Raw genomic sequence first — 13,462 nt, 5'->3', positions numbered from 1 at the left:
GTTTTTCAGTTCCCGACTACCAATATCTTATTTTGCCAGGCTGGTGCGAAAGTAATTAAAGATGTCAATCAGAAATGTTAATGAGACTAAAGAAGTTTTGTAAATCTCACCTACATTTAGCAACACCTTATTTAGTTGTTTTGGTAGCACCTGGTAGCTCTTAGAATATAGCCAGTAGATTCTTTTTGAGACTTTATCTTTAGTAGGGCAGTAATAGTTAATTTTGAGTTTTCTGGTCAAGCTTTTACCAGGTATTCACTAGCATTGGTGCAAAAAGGGAATACTGGTCTGCATCAAATTTATTTGGTCTGATCGCTAGTGCGTTGAAAGATTGGATGCTTTGTTTTCAGAATTTTGACAACTGGCTGAATTATAATGGTGTAAAGCTTTGTGTATAATTGGCAGGCTTATTTGTTGCACTTGGTCAGCTTTAATTGTTCTGTATTATATAAAGATAAGTTCACTTAATAAATCTGCAGAGAACAAACAATCCTGATATCAATTTTTGGAAGTGGGAGTTCTGAGCCGAGAGTAGGAATCACCTGTAGCTTTGGGATGGATTACTGGCAGCATCCTAGAGATGAGTACAAAAAGATGAAAAGGATATGAAGAGGGGTAGGGGCAAGGATGGGTTTAAGAAACAAGCCCAGGAAGTGTTGCTCTAAATGGGAAAGGGAATGCTGGGTATCTAGGCTAGTACCTTTCACATGCTTGACAGCAACTACTATGATTAGTATACATCTTAATACTTCAGTGCAGTGTACTTTTTATAGTTTCAGATGTTAGGAATGCTAAATTTATGTAACTGACTTGGTAAGTGCTAGTCTAGGCTCATTCCTTCTAAATTTTAAACCTGGCACTACTTGGTAGCTAATTGAACACATCAGACATGGTACTTTGGACATAGAATCTAATTTTGGTCCTCTCACCTGCAGAGGTGTTGAGAGGTAGGTAATGCATGCCCTTGACTTCACAGTGGGTTTTCCTTTGGACTTGGAGCTAGGCTAAGTATCAAATGAAAGAGGTCCTACCTACCACCTTGCCATGTTCCCTCCTGAGGATGAAGGAAATCTGAGGGAGTTTGGAAATGCCATCACTTTGAGACTTGGTTAAATGAATGGTGGCATATAGGATTGTGATTCTCATTTTTGTGTAGCCTATCTTGAAGTCTAAAGGAGCACGGTGATTTCCAAGAGAATATAAAAAGGAAATGGAAGCTCTAAAACAGCTTGGTAAAGAGTAATCAGAGTGAAGAGTAATAGCAAAGAATTCATTAGATCTGGCTCTTAACTGAGCAACCGTCGTTTGGAGGCCTTTGGAAGGGAGGGCTATACAACCCAGAGATGTAAATGTAATTGCATAGCTGGAAAGACATGATGAAGCAAAGGTCAAAGTAACATATTAGGGCCTGGCTGGTCTTGGAGTGTTCGGAGGGTGGTGAAAACTGGTGACAAGCCGAAGAAATGGGGTGAAGATGCCTAGGTTTATGGTACAGTAGTATTAAAGCTGTTCTATCCAGAACTATCTTAAGGGAGGGTGGCAGGGAAGCACCAGTAAGCAGCTTTAAGGCCTGATAGGTTATTTTTTCCACACTTTATAGGTTTCCTGTTACCATTCTGGTAAAAATGTCAAAGGACTTTTTGTCGATCCCCACAACAAAATAGTGCTGTTAACCCCATCTCCCAGAAGAGGAAATGGGTTCAGAAAGATTGTTAATACTGTACAATTATCCTCTTAGGAGGTAAGAAATGTTTGGATCCTATATACCATTTCAAAGCCCTTAATTTTCTAATCAATAAAGCACCTTACTACTCCTTTGAAACAAAACCATGTAGGAAAATCAGAAAATACAACCTATGATTCTACCCATAACCATTGCTATTAACTTGGCTATTTTCTTTCCAGACTTAATGAGGAAAAGATGCTGGATAGAAGGATGTGGAATGCAGTAGCCAATTAACTGTTACGCCCTCAAGGCCAGTTCTTGGATCTAGTGCTTTTTCCTTTTCCCATAGGCCACTGGCCCAACTTATTTTACATTTTATTTCATTTTTTGACTTGGTAATCCGTACCCCTGACTCAGCAGCACGGTTTCTTCCCCAAAGGTAACCACTGTTACCAATTATATAGCCTGAGCAAATATACATAGATATTTTCTCCTTTTTCCCTTTAACACAAAATAGACACACCTTGTTTTTCTCACTTAACATTTTGGAGTTCTTTCATATAGGTAAAAATGGCACTTCCTCTCTTTTATGTTGCATACTATTTAGTTTCTGGATATTGCATAATTTATGCAGTTAACTTTTGTGCCCCTTCAATGTGCCAGGTACTGCTAGCCTTGGAAAACAGGTGAACAAAGTCTGTCTTCATGGAACTTAAGTTCTGGAGAGACAAATGAACAAACAGGTGGGTAATAACATATATGCACAACCGTGAAGCTCGGGGAGAGGGAGTTGGTGTTGGGTAAAGGGTGTCTAAGGGAGGCCTCTGATGGTGACATTTGCGCAAGTGAGGGATTATATGTCAACTCTGGGCAGAGGGCGCAGTAAGCATGAAGGCCCTGAAGAGGTTTGGGAGAGGGCTGTAGGATATAGATCATACGGGACCTTGTATACATTGGAGAAGACTTGCTTTGTTTCCACTGAGCATTTTTGAGCAAAGAGTAACAGGAATTGAATCAGTTACCTATTACCTGATATGAGGGTTGTTTCTAATTACTGCAACAATACTGTGGTGAATTACCTTGTACAATATGTTGCACATGTGACCCTGCATATCTTGGATAATCCCTAGAAGTTGAATTGCTGGGTCAAAGGATATGTGCATTTATATTTTTGCTAGGTATTGTTCATTTGCTCTGGCGACTAGGTATATGAGTGTCTGTTTCTCTGTACTGTTGCCTACGTGATGGGCTATCATTTGTTAAGCTTACCAATCTTGTGTTGGAAAATGGTGTCTCAGCATAGTTTTTGGTTTTTGTTTTAGTTGTGGCAGAATGCATATTATCCCCCTATTCTGCAAAGTTTCCACATACTCAGACGTCTGGTTTATGTTAACCCTTGCTCTCAACACCATAAACTTCTTTAGTCAGATTTCTGTTCACACTGTAATTACCTATTTACTTCTCTGCAGGTACGCTGCCGAAAGTCTAATGGCTACAGCAAGTACCAGGCCTTATTCCGTTTCCTCATTGTCTAGTACTTAAATATTTGATGAAGGAAAAGTTAGTTGATGAATGAATGAATGAATGAATGAATGAATGAATTCTAATCTGTTAAACCAAGCATATAAAATTAGAACCTCCTCTCTTGTCTGAGACCTTTATAATCACCATTTCAGTTAAAAGTTCACATTGCCTTTTAGTGACCTCTAAGACTGCCTCTGACTCCCGTCTGAATCCGCCGGCAAAGGATCTGGCTCCATAGGCCGCTGTTCACCATGTCCGGCTCTGCTCTGCAACTCTCCTGCAAGGGTTTTTTTCTCATTTTGGTTAAACTCCAAGAGTTCTGCTCAGAAAGGGTGAGGAAAATTTCTGTGCAGAAAGTTCTCTGCAGGAAGGGTAGAGACTTACCTACCATTCCAAGAGCTGATGAGCCCAGATGAGTCTGCCTCTCCCATGGAAGAAACAAAATCATTGGACCGACAGCAGCCATATCATATGGCTGTCAGCTGCCTAAGGTTATATCCTGCAGTCCTGTCCAGTTCCACAGACTCCCTGGGTGCTTCTCGGGAACCGAAGCTGGCAGGTGGCTAAACGGGATCCTATAGGAAGAGCCTGTTAGCTTTTATTTTGGTTTGTAGCATACCTTCAAGAAATCTAGTTTCTAGAAAATGAGTCTGTTCAATGCCAAGAATAAAAAATCTGGCTGTAAAGAAAATATATATGGCAGAGGTAAAGGTAGATGGGCTAGTTTATCTCGGTCATTGTCAAAACGACCATCACCAGAGTTCCTGGGCTCCCATAATAAGAACATACTGCTTTCTTTAACTAAGGCTGGCTGTACTATGCTTTAATGTTCATATTCTTTAAGAGTGCAGGCTATTTATTTAGACCAGGATTTAGGAAATTATGGCACACAGGCCACATCTGGCCCACTGCTGTTTTCATACAGCTAATGAGCTAAGATGGTTTCTACATTTTTATGTGGCTGAAAAACGTATAATAATAATGACATGAAAATTATGTGAAATTCAAATTGCAGCATCCATAATGTTTTATTGGGACACAGCCAAGGCTCATTTGTTTACCTATCATCTCTTGACTTTTTGTGTTATAGTGGCAGAGTTGTGTAATTTTGACAGATTGTAAGTCACAAAACCATTTACAGAAAATGTTTGCCACCCCTGGTTTAGACATTTATCTTCAACTGTTTACAATCTTCAATATAATTATTTCTGAAGATCCTAGGTGCCATTACTAGTAGGGTTGCAACAGCCTTACCAAGACATACTTTTGGTCTGGGGAGATTGTTTCTTTGTGACTCATTCTTGAGAAAGTGCTTCATGAAGCTAGGGGGCAAATTCTAGCTAAACATTTATGTACTTACAGTATTAGTGAAAGCTTTTACTCTAGGACGATGGATCTCATCCCTAGTTACATATTAGGATCAGCCAGAAGCCTTAGAAACATTCTAGTGAAGTCAAAATTGCTGAGGGTGATGCCTGAGCATTAATATTCTAAAAATCTTCCTGGTGATTCTAATATATAACCAGAATAGGAAACTATTGCTATTGGGGCTAGTGATAGCCCACTCCAAGTTCACTAGTTACGGGACAGATTGGCCTGACTTAACTGCTATTATAATAGTTTGCAATACTCGTGATTCAAAGGAAGGTTCTAATATGTATCCTTTATGTTTCTCTGAGCAAATGACCTTATGCTGGAATGAGACCTTTTTATGAAAATGGTAGAAACTACATTTTAGTTTATATAAATACCAGCAGAGGTCACTGTGCTCAGAGAAATATTCATCTAAAAGAAAGCTAATGTTCTGTTCAGGAAATTTGAAGCAGTGTTTACTAGAACTATTGGTTTTACCCAACACTAAGACAACTCCAGGCATGGCCTCTGGTCACAATTGTGGCTCTTCTAACTACATGCATACATTTATAATTGTCGTATCTTCTTGATGTGACGATGCTTTTATTATAAAATATCTTTGTCTCTACAAATATTTGTTTTATTATTTTTTTGAATATTTCATATCTTAAAGTCTATTTTGTCTGATAGTAATATAACCACTCCAGCTCTTTTTTTTTTTTTTAAGATTTTATTTATTTGACACAGCACAAGCAGAGGGAGAGGGAGAAGCAGACTCCCCGGTGAGCGGGGAGCCTGATGCGGGGCTTGATCCCAGGACACCAGGACCATGACCTGAGCTGAAGGCAGATGCCCAACCAACTGAGCCACGCAGGTGCCCCCCATCCCCAGCTCTCTACTGATGACTGTTTCATATGGCATATCTTTTCCATCCACTTACTTTCAGCCTATTGGTGCATATAGTTAGTTGCTATATCTTGCTTTTTAAATTCAGTCTGACAAAACTCTGCCTTTTGGGGTATTTAAGCCATCTGCAGTTAGTACAATTATTGATATGATTGGATTTACAATTGCCATTTTTTTTGTATTTCCCATTTTGTTTTCTGTATGTTTTCTGTCTTTTTCCTCTCTTCCTCTTGTAACCGCCTTCTTTTGTATTGAATGTGTTTTTAGTGTATCATTTTAATTTCTCTTGATTTTATTTTTTACTATATTCGTGAGTTATTTCCTTAGTTGTTACATCTTCATTTATCACAATCTACTTCAGATTAATATTCTGGTAAAATACAGAAATTTTTTTTTTTAATGATTTTTTATTATGTTAGTCACTATACAGTACATCCCCAGTTTCCGATGTAAGGCTCAATGATTCATTAGTTGTGTATAACACCCAGTGCACCATGCAATACGTGCCCTCCTTACTACCCATCACAAAAATACAGAAATTTTGTTCCAATGTATTTCCTTTTCCTGGATTTCCCTCCCGTGTGCTGTATGTATTATAAACTCTGATATAGTGTCATAATTTTTGCTTTATACAGTCTTATGTCTTTTAAAGAAGAGATAAGAAAATACACAGACCCTTTTTGTTAACCATATATATATATATTTACCATATCTGATATTCTTCATTCTTTCCAAGGATTTATGTTGCCATCTTAATTTCCTTTTAGCATGAAGGACTTCCTCTAGTATTTCTGGTAAGGCACGTCTGCTAGCAATGAATTCTCTCATGCTTTATCTGGGAATGTTTTCATTTCATCTTTTTTTTTAAGATTTTATTTATTTATGTGACAGAGAGACAGCCAGTGAGAGAGGGAACACAGCAGGGGGAGTGGGAGAGGAAGAAGCAGGCTCACAGCGGAGGAGCCCGATGCGGGGCTCAATCCTGGTAGGCCGGGATCACGCCCTGAGCCGAAGGCAGACGCTTTAACGACTGCGCCACCCAGGCGCCCCCATCTTTGTTTTTGAATGGTAGTTTTGGGTTAAGCACTTTGACTATGTCATTCTGCTGTCTCCTGGACTCAGCTGTTTCAGATGAGAAGTCAGATGTAATGGTATTGGTGGTCCCCCGTAGTAATGAGTCATTTTTCTCTTGCTTTCAATTTTTCTCTTTGTTTTTTGGCATTCAACAGTTTATGTATCTAGGTGGGGATCTTTTTGTATTTATCCTCTCGGAGTGTTAATAGAGCTTCTTGGTTGTATCGATTAATGGTTTTTTGTCAAATTTGAGGGTTTTTGTCATTTTTTGAAATATTTTTCAGACTGTTTCCTTTTTTGGTTTTTTTTGTTTTGTGTTTTGGTTCTCAAGTTTTATTCAAGAACTCATACAGAATATTCCAGATAAATGAGTTTTAATCCTCCCCTTCCTCATCCTGGTAAATCTGGAAGTAATGCAATTTGTAACTCTCTCTGCTGTTAGCAACTGTGTGTAACCAATCACATAGATTATTATTCTTCACATATTCTTGGTGAGATATTTCAAATAGCTTTTGGAAAAAGGCACCTCAGAAGTTATAGTAATCTTGCTCCTCCTTTCAGTGGTTACAACCCTTCCACTGAGATTCCCAGCTTTTCCATTCACTTTGATTCTCTCTTGAAGAAACTGCTCAAAATTGGTAGCATCCATGATTCCATCCTCTACAGAGGGGGTGCAGTCAAGGGTTCTTTTTTTTGCCCCCTCTCCATAAGCTTTTTCACAGGTGCCATGGCGGCAGTGGAGGCAGAAAGCGTCCTCTCCTTTTTGGACTCTCACACATATGTGTTGATGTGCTTCATGTCCTGCAGGTCTCCGAGGTTCTGTTTTCCTTTTTTTTTTTTCTAAGATTTTATTTACTTATTTGAGAGAGAGTGCTGCACAAGCAGGGGGAGCGGCAGGCAGAGGGAGAGGGAGAAGCTCCCTGCTCAGCAGGGAGCCCAATGCGGGACTCGATTCCAGGACCCTGAGAATCATGACCTGAGCCAAAGGCAGTTGCTTAACCGACTGAGCCACCCAGGGGTCCCAGTTCTGTTTTCTTCAATTTCTTTTCTGTTTTTCAGATTCATAATTTCTATTGATTTATCTTCAAGTTCACTTATTTTTTCTCCTGTCCTCTCAGATCTGTTTCTTAGCTTCTCTAGTGAACTTTTCATTTATTATTGTAAATTTCAACCCTACAATTTTCACTTGGTTGTTTTTTATAATCTGTCTCTATTCAACTTTTTGGTTATTTTAGAAAAACATTCTTGTGTTTATTTTTAAGCTTAGTTTTCTAGGGGGTTGCCCTGTGTCTGTGTAGCTAAGTGGTTAGCCAATCTCTAGACAGAGGTTGTGCTCAGACACCCCAACCAGTCAGATTTCTGCCCTCTGCCCTCTATCTGTTTTAGTTGGGGAGTGAATTCAGTGTTTGGGCTGTTTTCAGTTCTGCCCTGCCTTTTACTTTTTGCTGAACCCCTTTTAATTTCCTGTGCACATGCATGCAGCCTCAGAGTTGGCCAGGAGTGTACAGCTTGGACCCTGTCTGGTCTCTGCGATGCATGTGTGCAGGCTCCAATCATCCAGAAATCTGCATTTTCCAACCAGATTGCAGCATCAGGCTAGTAGAGCCATCAGCTGTCCCTGCTTGCATACCAATGAGATCATTACTTCTATTGATAAAGCTGTTGGGTATTGGTATCACCTACTGCTCCAAATTGAGTGAACACCCCCTTCAACCACAGCAACCTGCTGGTCCACATGTTCTGTTTTGCCCTCGCAGAACCTCCACAGTGACTGGGCTGGGGGAGGATGGGAGTGGGAGCGGCTTCAGGCAAGAATCCCACAGTCTCCCACTGTTCCTGTACAAAGTCCACAGCTCTCCAAACATAAACATCGCAGATTGCTGTATGCTTTTGGCCAGTTTTCCAGAGCAGCAAAGTTGTTTTGTCAATTTTTTTTTTTTCAGCGTTCTATACTTGCTTTTTTGAGGAGAGAGGATTTGCTGACCTCCTTACTTGGGAAGTGCTACCCAAAGCATCTGAGGCTTGAATTATGATTTGAGTCATTGGAGGATAAGTTGAAACTTGAAAAAGATAAATGCCTCCATCGGAAAAGGATTGCACTCCTGCCAAAACTGTCTAAATAGCCCACTGCAAACTGGTGATCCAGTTGTTTAAAATGGTTATGACTGATAACGGGAACTGGCTGGGAACAGAAGGTATGTGCTGTGTTTCCCTTCTGTCTTCTGCTGGTAGTTCTGTATTTTTTCACGTTCTACTTTTTACAAACTGTATTCATCGGCATTAACTTCCTTTGGTCCTTTGAGATTGGACGGTCATAGGTTACCTAACAGGTCGCAACGGTTCAACGTCCACAGTATGCCATCTTAGTTTAGTCTTTCCAGCAACGTTTGAGCAGTTGTTTAGTATTACATCTTACCTTGTTAGGCAAAACATTTGGGAATTGGAAAAATGAAGATCCCACAGCTAATGATAAGAATTTATATTCTAAGAATTTGAAACAGGAATCCATAGATCACTGAACTAAAGTCAGTGATAGGCTCACCTGTGAAGGGTCAGAACTCAGAATAATAGCACTAGTCTGGTTGTGGGTAGGTGGTGTATGGTAAAGAAGGCATGGACTCCTGGAGGCCTGGAGACTTATTTTTGTGGGAATGGGGTAGTTTGTGTTGCATTTAGTGGATATTTGCATTTTCAACAAGTCTTTAATCTGTGGTTGTGTGGTGTTTTTCATATCGAATACCATGTTTGTCTTCACCATCTCACATGAACTAAAATTGTCCTGTTATTAGCCTGTAAAGTTTTGTTTCTTGCTGACACCTTCAGTGAGTTCGTCATAAAATGCCACACTTAAGCTCACATGTCACACTCTCCATGTCTCATAAGTATATGGAAGGTCTTTTCTCAGGCAAATCAAAGTTCTTTTTTATGTGTGTATTTTATAAAAAGGGATAGATTGGTTGCTACCACAAAAGATCAATTTCTCTAAAATTACTCTCATCAGATTTGTTGCTCGACATAGCCTTTTTATTGTCTTTCATAACTGCAATTACCAGTATCTTCCTCCAACTGCCCTAAAGGCGCATGTCCTTACTGGGGCTAAGTAACTCTTTTTATTTGTTGTTTGTTTTTGTTTAAGATTTATTTATTTACTTATTTATTAGAGAGAGAGAGCACATTGGGGGAGGAGCAGGAAAGGGATAAGCAGACTCTGTGCTAAGCGAGAAGCCTGATGTGTGGGGCTCAGTCCCACGACGCTGAGATCATGATCTGAGCTGAAATCAAGAGTCAGATGCCTAACTGGCTGAGGCACCCAGGCGCCCTATTTATTTTTAATTTTTTTATAATTTTTTAATGAGTGGAAGATGTTACTTTATTTTTTCTTTGTAATTATTTTATCTATTTTTAAAGATTTTTCTTATTTATTTGACAGAGAGAGAGGGAAAGATCACAAGCCAGGGGGAGAGGCAGAAGGAGAAGTAGACTTGCCGTCGAGCAGGGAGCCCGCTGCAGGGCTCGATCCCAGGACTCGATCCCAGGACTCTGGGATCACGACCTGAGCCGAAAGCAGACATTTAATCGACTGAGCCACCCAGGCGGGACTCTGGGATCACACCCTGAGCCGAAGGCAGACGCTTAATCACCGAGCCACCCAGGCGCCCCTCTGTTTTATTTATTTTTAAAGACAATTCTTTAGAGAACAGAGGAAAACAAAGTACAGTCGACCTTTGAACAACATTGGTTTGAACTGCACAGGTCCACATACATGTGGGTTTTTTACAGTCTGTAAATATATTTTCTCTTTTGATCCTCTTAATAACATTTTCTTTTCTCTAGCTTATTTTATTGTAAGAATACAGTAATACATGTAACATGCAAAATATGTTAATCAACTGTTTGTTATTGGTAAGGCTTTCGGTCAACAACAGGCTATTAGTAGTTAAGTTTTGGGGGAGTCAAAAGTTATACGTGGATTTTTGACTGCATGGGGGTTGATGCCCTGAACCTCTGTGTTCCTCAAGGGTCAAATGTACTTGGGTAATAAATGTAACCTCAAACCTAGAAGCCACTAAACTGGGAACTAATTTGTAGTTGTTATATTTCCTTGAGAATAAGAAAATATTCTTTTTCTTTCTTCTCTAGGGTTTCCTAAATGATTTCTGGCACCTAGAATATTACAACCCTGCACAGAAAATTAATTAAACTAGTAGCTAGGTTGCAATCCACTTAATATTTCATCTCTGAGGCCCCTTGATTAAAGTATATATTGGTAGCTTTAGAGTGAAGAAACCTGGCAGCCTTCCCCAGGTGAACAAAGTTAACCTCATTGGTGAGAGGCCACACCCGGAACTTGGCATTACCTGAAGTAAGAACGGCATTATTCCAGTGATACTCCTGCGAAAGATGTAGGACACCAATCTGATCAGGAAGAAACAGCACACAAATCCCAATGGAGGCACATTGTATAAAATAACTTTCCTGCAATCCTCAAAAATATGAAGGTCATAAAGGTCAAGTCAAGGGAGACTGGAGGAATTGTGCTGGATTGAAGGAAACTGAAGAAACTTAAGTACTATTTGTGCTCCTGGTTTGAACCCTTTTGCCAGGAGGGACATTGAGACAGGTGATAAAATCTGAATGGGATCTCTGAGTCAGGGGTGTATGGAAATTTTTGTACTGTTGTTGCAACTTTTCCGTAAGTTTGAAATATTTTTTTTTAATGTGTCTTCCCTCCCTCATTTTGCAGACTTGAATTTTTAATTGCAAAAGGAAGATGCTTGTCTTTGGCAATTCAAAGAATATCAATGAAATAAAAAGTGAAACTCCTTAACTCCCCTCCAAATTCTATTTGCCAGAGAACACAATTATTAATAACTTAATTAGCCCTTCTAGACTTTACAAATATATGTAAATTTGTTTTATTTTACAAAAGGAGGATAGTGTGTAATTTGATCTCATCTCTTTTAATGGTCTTTTAATAATTTTCCATTATATGGATTATTTATCCATTCTGTATTGATGGGTGTTAGGTAGTTTTCAGTTTTTCATTATTGCCAATTAGATTGCAACGAACATCATTATCTGAATGTTGTCTTTAGATTTGTGTAAGTATTCCCATGGAAAAGATTTCTAAAAGTAGAATTGCTAGATCATGAGTTTTGCAAGTTTGCCAATATTGAATAGATTCTGCCAAATTTCTCTCCAAAAAAGTTGTATTAATCTACGTTTCTAGATGGTGATGGAGTAAAAATTCTCTACTTACCAATACGGTATGTTATGAATGTTAGATTTTGCCCTCTGAAAGGAAAAACCGGGGACTTCTTTTGGAGTGTAGTGCCACTAGAACATACATTGGGCTGCCTTTTTTTTTTTTTTTTTTTTTTTTTTACATTGGGTTTCTTATTAAAGGGCTTATGTTCTAGATCTGCCACTTCCTGGACTGTTATTTTTTCCAGCTAGTGACCTCTTGGTTTTTTAAAATTTATTTGACAGAGAGAGCACAAGCAGGGGGAGCAATAGAGGGAGAGGGAGAAGCAGGCTCCCCGCCGAGCAGGGAGCCGGATGCAGAGCTGATCCCAGGCCCCTGGGATCATGACCCTAGCAGAAGGCAGACGCTTAACCAACTGAGCCACCCAGGTGCCCCGACCTCTTGTTTTTAATGGGGCTTTTGCTACCTCATTACAGGTTGTAAGGGTCAGATGAAATAATTTCTTCAGTCATACTTTTGGCAATCAAAATGAAGAGGAGCCATTTAAGGAGGAGAATCCTGGCAAGACGGTAACTGCCTTACAGGTGAGAAAAATGGAGGCCAAATGAAATTAGATTGTTTGCCCATGTAGTGAACGCCAGTAGCAAGTTAGTGCTCAGGGTTTGGTCTGTCGCGTGCAATTCTACGTCATCTTATTGTCACTATTAGTCTTGTCTTCCCCACAGAGACTGCTGTCCCTGAAGGAATACACTACATCTCAGACATTACTTCCTGAAATCCTGAAAAGACTCAGCAGAGAACTGTGGACACAATAGGTATCCAGAAAATCCATGATGAAATGAATTAAAAAATGAACACTATTTTTGGTCTATCGTTGCTAAGAAAGAGGGAGTGTGGGAAGCTCAGTAGGCTGCCAGTTAGGTGGCTTTCTCCTAGGAAGATGCTGGCTCTTCTACTGGAGAGCACCGTGGACCCCAGAACACATCACATACTGGGTCAATTTCCTAAAGGTCCGTGTCTGACAGATTTAAAAATGAGACTCCCAGAGACTGGGAGTCTTCCAAAGGTGCAGCTTTTGGTTTTATTTCAACTGGTTGCCAGTATACAAAAGTATAAGATACATTTCTTTAAAAACCTAAACCAACCACCAACCCAAACCCATAACTGGTAATTCAGTTGTTCAGGAAAGGGGGGAGCCCCGGCCTCATCTACATAACATGACATCTTGCTGCAGGTGCAACGTGCAGTGCTCAGGTGAGGCCCCGTCTCCACACTAACACAGCTCTGGTCTCCAGTGGTTTGCTTGCTTCCCAGGCCTTGGCTGGGCCAGGACTTTCTCAACCACAAAGACAGAGAATCAAATTTACAGATTCTTTCTGGATATTTTGACCTGGCCCTTTAAGTGACATCTTTAAGACAGCTAAACTCAAACTCAGACTCACGCTTATAAATGTGAATCTGGGAAGAAAGGCTGGCCCAGAGAGAGGAAGGTCAGACCCCACATTTGCCCATCAGTGACCCCGGGAATGCCCTGGCAGACTGAAATGGAAGCAAAGAAGGGGACCTGAATGTGCATGACCTGACATCCAGTCCTGGCTAAAATTGGTCCCAGCCATGTGCTTTTACGGGCATCATTTACCCTCCCTAAGCCCCACCTCCCTCCCTCAGTCATCTCCTGCCTTTCCGAGGCAGACAGGTCCATCTGCCAGCACGGTCCGTGAGCTAATAACGCC

At 40.2% G+C, this 13,462-nt stretch overlaps 1 pseudogene; it reads right to left on the bottom strand.

Annotated features, from left to right (window-relative positions):
• Positions 1-6,429: 6,429 nt before the first annotated feature.
• Positions 6,430-7,411, bottom strand: LOC103671563 (annotated as a pseudogene).
• Positions 7,412-13,462: the final 6,051 nt, after the last annotated feature.

Source organism: Ursus maritimus, unplaced genomic scaffold (assembly GCF_017311325.1).
Source record: "Ursus maritimus isolate PB19 unplaced genomic scaffold, ASM1731132v1 scaffold_6, whole genome shotgun sequence".
Classification (NCBI taxonomy): domain Eukaryota; kingdom Metazoa; phylum Chordata; class Mammalia; order Carnivora; family Ursidae; genus Ursus; species Ursus maritimus.
Note: the sequence above shows the minus strand (reverse complement) of the source record. Positions and strands in the feature narration are given on the sequence as shown.